This window comes from Salvelinus sp. IW2-2015, unplaced genomic scaffold (assembly GCF_002910315.2).
Source record: "Salvelinus sp. IW2-2015 unplaced genomic scaffold, ASM291031v2 Un_scaffold16625, whole genome shotgun sequence".
NCBI classification, from domain to species: Eukaryota; Metazoa; Chordata; class Actinopteri; order Salmoniformes; family Salmonidae; genus Salvelinus; species Salvelinus sp. IW2-2015.
The window spans coordinates 423,540-429,334 of NW_019957678.1; positions in this window are offsets into that span (position 1 = coordinate 423,540).

Consider the following 5,795-nt stretch of genomic DNA (forward strand, 5'->3'; position numbering starts at 1 on the left):
CACTGAGGAGAGACAAGTATGACTCCACTTCTCTTCATCTATCAAGCCATGGGTCTGGTTTGAGCTCGATTAGGTAATGTGTGTGTGTGTGTGTGTGTGTGTGTGTGTGTGTGTGTGTGTGTGTGTGAAGAAAAACAACACTGAAAATTACAGCACTGATCTGGTTTGACAGACTTCAATATTTCAGATGTGTGTACAAACATTCAGCAGATCCACAGAAAGCAAGGATCTGCCACTTCTCACTTATGCAATACCAGTGAAGCCTTCCTACTGGGTTCTAATGTAACCGTCCCTCAAGTCTTACTACAGCCCACCATTGGTATGCCTTTTTCCCAGTGAGTGCGGCATTTCTGCTCTCTGGCACTCTTCCACCTGTGGAAACAGAGTTGTTCCTGGAAGGGGTAAATCTCCCTAATCCCCAACCTGGCCTAATCCTGGAGTGTCATCCTTGACCCTGGGAGTTCCTGGGGGGATGCAGTGACTCAGCGCTACTGGTTATTATTAGCCTGGACAACTTTGCCCTCGACAGCTGCCCCTGCGGCCTGCCTCATTCCCCCCACAACTGGGCCAGCTAATGCTAACACTACGCTATGCTACGCTAGCTCTTCTGTTAGCTTTTCTTCCGTTTGCTCGCTGGCCTCTCTGCTCCAGAAGGTGACTTTCCCAAAGCCATCCTCCGTGGAGCTCAAGTGTGTCCTCGCTCCATCATAGTGGTGGCGGGAGAACAAAGGCTTTTGTAACGGTGAGCATACAAAGAGCACTACACTCGTAGAAAAAAAGATTCCTAAAAGGGTTCTTTGGCTGTCCCCATAGCAGAAACCCTTTTTTGGTTCTACCTGGAACGAAAACGGTTCTACTATGGGAACAGCCAAAGAACCATTTAATATCCTTGATAGCACCTTTTTTTTCCTAAGAGTGTACAAAGGCAATGGAAACAGCCCGGTTGTGCGCTGTGAACGAATAGGATTGTCTGAGATAGCAGCCTGGCCTCAAAGACGTAACATAGTAAATCTGTGAACGAATAGGATTGTCTGAGAGAGCASCKTGGCCTRAAAGACYTKYCATAGTAAATCTGTGAACGAATAGGATTGTCTGAGAMAGCAGCCTGGCCTCAAAGACGTAACATAGTAAATCTGTGAACGAATAGGATTGTCTGAGAGAGCAGCCTGGCCTCAAAGACGTAACATAGTAAATCTGTGACAGTCAAATTAGTATGATATGTTACGTTTGGTATGGTTACGTAAGACAGAAGGTTAGTTAAGCTAAAAATGAAAGGAGGGAGGTTGGTCGGAGAGGATAGGTGGGTGGGCGTATAACGCAAACGTCTAGCAACCTAAAGGATGTGTATTTGAATCACATCACGGACAAATGTAGCATCTTAGCAACTTCACAACTACTTCACAACTACTTTGTAACTACTAAGCATTTAAGCTAACCCTTACCCTTACCCTAACCTTAACTCRTAACCTTAACTCCTAACATTAACCCTAACCCCCAACAATAAACTTAGCCCCAACCTTAACCCCTAACCCCTAGCCCAGCTCACGTTAGCCACCTAGCTAACGTTAGCCAAAACAAATTAGAATTTGTAACATATCATACGTATTGCAAAGTGTCTACAACAGGATGGATGAGGAGACAGGGGCTGTTGTGTCACCTGGCGGGGAGCGATATTTAAGAGCAGTCAGCTGCATGATGGGACCGCAGGCTGCGGAGGCCAGCTCCTCTCACTCGCTCAACCAGACTGAGAAAATATCAAAAGGAGCCGACAACTGGACCTTTACGACACCACTGTGGCTCACCGTACAAACTAACTCTGTACACACAAACTCTGTACGAACAAACACCGTACAAACTAACTCTGTACGAACAAACACCGTACAAACTAACTCTGTACACACAAACTCAATGTGATTGGGCTTGTTTCTGTCTTTCCCTCTGTTTCTATTCATCTGAGTTAATTCTACACCATGTCATGTATCATTTTTTGCAATATCCACCTAGACACACATCTTTTGTTGTGGTGTTTCTGCTGTTGTTACGCTTATAAAGGTTCCCCTAAAATGACTACTGGCTGGTATTGCTGAGATCTCAGCCAGTTGTGGCCATCCTACCTGCAACACACTGCAAACCCACTGACCTGGCTCTTAGTGCAGTTCAGTAGAGGAATGCCTCTCAGTGAGCTGCTCTCAGAAGGTAGATTGTCAGAAGCAACAACGAAGGAAGGCGAGGGCAGTGCAACCAACATAAATGGCCCACTGGGATCAATTCATCTTGTTCAAGTCAGTCTGGCAGAGGCCACACTCTACCAGGGAGCCACTCAGCACATGCGTTAATCTCCAGCACCAATGCAGCAGGTGTCAGTTCTGAGGTTTAATTCAATAGTCGGATAATGGGGAACACTTTCAAAGGGAGCTCATATTACGGTTGACTCGCAGTACTTCACGAAATGCCTCCTAAATATTAAATAAACTGTGACGTCACTACGTCCTATTTCCTTTTTGACCTACACGTGTAGCTGTATGGTGTGTTTCTCTCATCTGTGTAGAGCAGTCTGTGTGTAGAGCTCACAGGAGAATTCACTATGGGATCAATCCTTCTCCTTGGAATAACGTAATCAATGAGCAGGAACTTGTTCTCTTCCTCTCCCTCACCAGCGGGTCTTATCACTCACAAACACTCCCCCTCTCCCTCATATACACTCTCTCTCTCGTTCTTTCTTATCTGCTATTGGTCACCTCTTTCCCCCACCCTGTTTACAATACAATAATGGGGACTGTTGTGGCATTTGCAGGATTTTCTTCCTTATCTCTAGCCACGCGTAGATTTTTCAGACGGGTGACTGAAAATTGTAAATGTTTCTAGTAGTTTGTCCCCAGTCTGTCAGAGTGATCCATGGTTTAGGACACTAGGTCGTTGTGCTGACGTTTGGTGGTTCCTCCCGCTGACTGATGAAAGGCAAGGAGATTTGCCCTATCAATGCTCTCCATCAGAGGTGGCTGCAGCTGTCCCACCAACCTCCCTCCCTCCCTCCTCTCCCTGTGACAACAGCCACGCATGCCATTCCACCGAGTGGACGGACCACTATTAGAACATGGAAAGGCACCGCGCCAAGTCCGTCTAACATCTGAGGGCTTTTGAATATTAACACTTGTATCTGTGGTATCTGTGGTATCTGTGTATCTGTGGTATCTGTGGTATCTGTGGTATCTGTGTATCTGTGGTATCTGTGTATCTGTGTATCTGTGGGTATTTGTATCTGTGGTATCTGTGTATCTGTGTATCTGTGGTATCTGTGTATCTGTGTATTCTGTGGTATCCTGTGTATCTGTGTATCTGTGGGTATCTTGGTGGTATCTGTGGTATCTGTGTATCTTGTGTATCTGTGGCATCTGTGGTATCTGTTGATCTGTGGTATCTGTGGTATCTGTGGTATCTGTGGTATCTGTTGATCTGTGGTATCTGCGTGATCTGCGGTATCTGTGGTATCTGCGGGATCTGTGGTATCTGTGGTATCTGTGGTATCTGTGGTATCTGTGGATCTGTGGCCTTACATATGTGCACAAGCACAATGGAGGTTTGAGTGCATACATCTCATCTGTTTGTCTAGGCTAGCCAAGCACTCTTGATTGGCATTGGTCATGTGCTTGTTTAACAGAACAATGTGCAAAACCATGACTGTATTGTGGGCTAGCTTCAAAGGACAAACCAAGGTTGCCATCTCTCCACCAAATCCATCATCCACCACATCCATCATCCACACGGTGCCATGTGAGGATCAGCCCTGCTTTCCTTTTGCCTTCAGAAGGTACAATAGAAAAAGGTAAATCTTGCCTCCCTAGAAAACCTAACAAAGAGTCCTTGGCTTTACCCCTCTGCTCTCTGCAACCAGCCGTGCTTGCTTTTGGCACGGACGGACGGACAGCGCCTGCCCGGGGGCTTGATTAGAGCGCTGCATTGGTGTCGGGCTGCCTGGTGTCGGGGCTGCCTGGTGTCGGGGCTGCCTGGGGGCGGGGCTGCCTGGGGGCGGGGCTGCCTGGGGGAAGGGGTCCTAATCCCCCGCCACCCAGACGGATGGAAGGATTGAGCTGTTCCACTTTGAGACTCCTCTGACCCCTCCTCCAGACCAAGAGGAATAGAGAATAGCAGGTGATTTCAACCCCTTCACTGACAGACACCAATTATAACCTGAGTGTACAAAACATTAAAAACACCTATTCTTTCCATAACACAGACTGACCAGGTTAATCCAGGTGAAAGCTATGATCCCTTATTGATGTCACTTGTTAAATCAACTTCAATCAGTGTAGATGAAGGGGAGGAGACAGGTTAATAAAGAAGGATTTTTAATCCATGAAACAATTGAGACATGGATTATATGTGTGCCATTCAGAGGGTGAATGGGCAAGACAAAACATTGAAGTGCCTTTGGATGGGGTGTGGTAGTAGATGCCAAGAACTGAAACGCTGTTGGGCTTTTTCACGCTTACCAGTTTCCCCTGTATAGAATGGTCCGCCACCCAAAGGACAACCAGCCAATTTGACACAACTGTGGGAACCATTGGAGTCAACATTGGCCAGCATCCCTGTGGAACGCTTTCTATGAAAGCGTTCAGTCCATTCCCAGACGAATTGAGGCTGTTCTGAGGGCAAAAGGAGGTGTGGACAGAGACGAGATTGCGTGCGTGCGGTGCGTTGCGTGCGTGCGTGCCGGTGCGTGCGTCGCGTGCGTGCGTGCGTGGTGCTGCTGCGTGCGTGCGTGCGTGCGTGCGTGCGTGCGTGGCGGTTGTGTGTGTGTGGTGTGTGTTATATGAGGGCATTTGGACCTCATCATTACTGCTGTGATAGATAGGTTACAAGCAATGCTATCGTCAACCTAGCGGAATCATTTCCCTGATTAGCTGTGGCCCGTGAGGCCAGGACATTGCCCTTTGCCTCTGAGTTTCCTGTTAGGGTCTCAGGGTCTCTCATTTAGACTGCCGTTAGACGCCATCGTTCAAGAAGCGGCTAAACGTAAATAATCGGAGCAATCTTAATTGGATTAATTGTTGATGGAGCTGTGTTATTAAAAAAAATACAAAAACACAGGGTACGGGGGCGCAGGGGGGGGGGGGGGCTACCACAACTATATCGTCAGCTGATACAACCTAGCCCGCTCGCCACAAGACACACAACATTCTTCAATCTCTCTCTCTCTCTCTCTCACACACACCACAAACACGTGACCCAACTCAGAAACAGAGCCAGGCCACAGGTACAAATTACCATGGCCGCTATGGAGATAAGAATAACCCATTTTTCAAAGCTTGATAATAGATGCTCCAGATTTTTTTTGATGCAGAAAAAGTGTGACTTCTCTCCATCAGCCTGGTCTCATAGACGACGTAACACAGTAATGTAAATTCGGAGCAAATTAGAATAATATGTCTTACATTTGGTATGGTTACCATAAGACAGAAGGTTATTTCATAAAAAACGATGTTATTACATGTTAACCGAACGTCTAGCACCCAAAGGTTTGTGTTTGAATCTCTATCATGGACACGCTTTTAGCATTTAGCTTATTAGCCAAACTTTGCGACTACTTACAATCTTTGTTTCTACTTTGCAACTAACTTAGCATGTTGCTAACACAGCAGACGCATGGTAATTTGTACCTTGCGTCTGGCTTGTTTCTGAGTTTGGGTCACGTAGGTGTGTGTGTGTGTGTGTGGTGTGTGTGTGTGTGTGTGGTGTGTGTGTGTGTGTGTGTGTGTGTGTGTGTGTGTGTGTGTGTGTGTGTGGTGTGTTGTGTG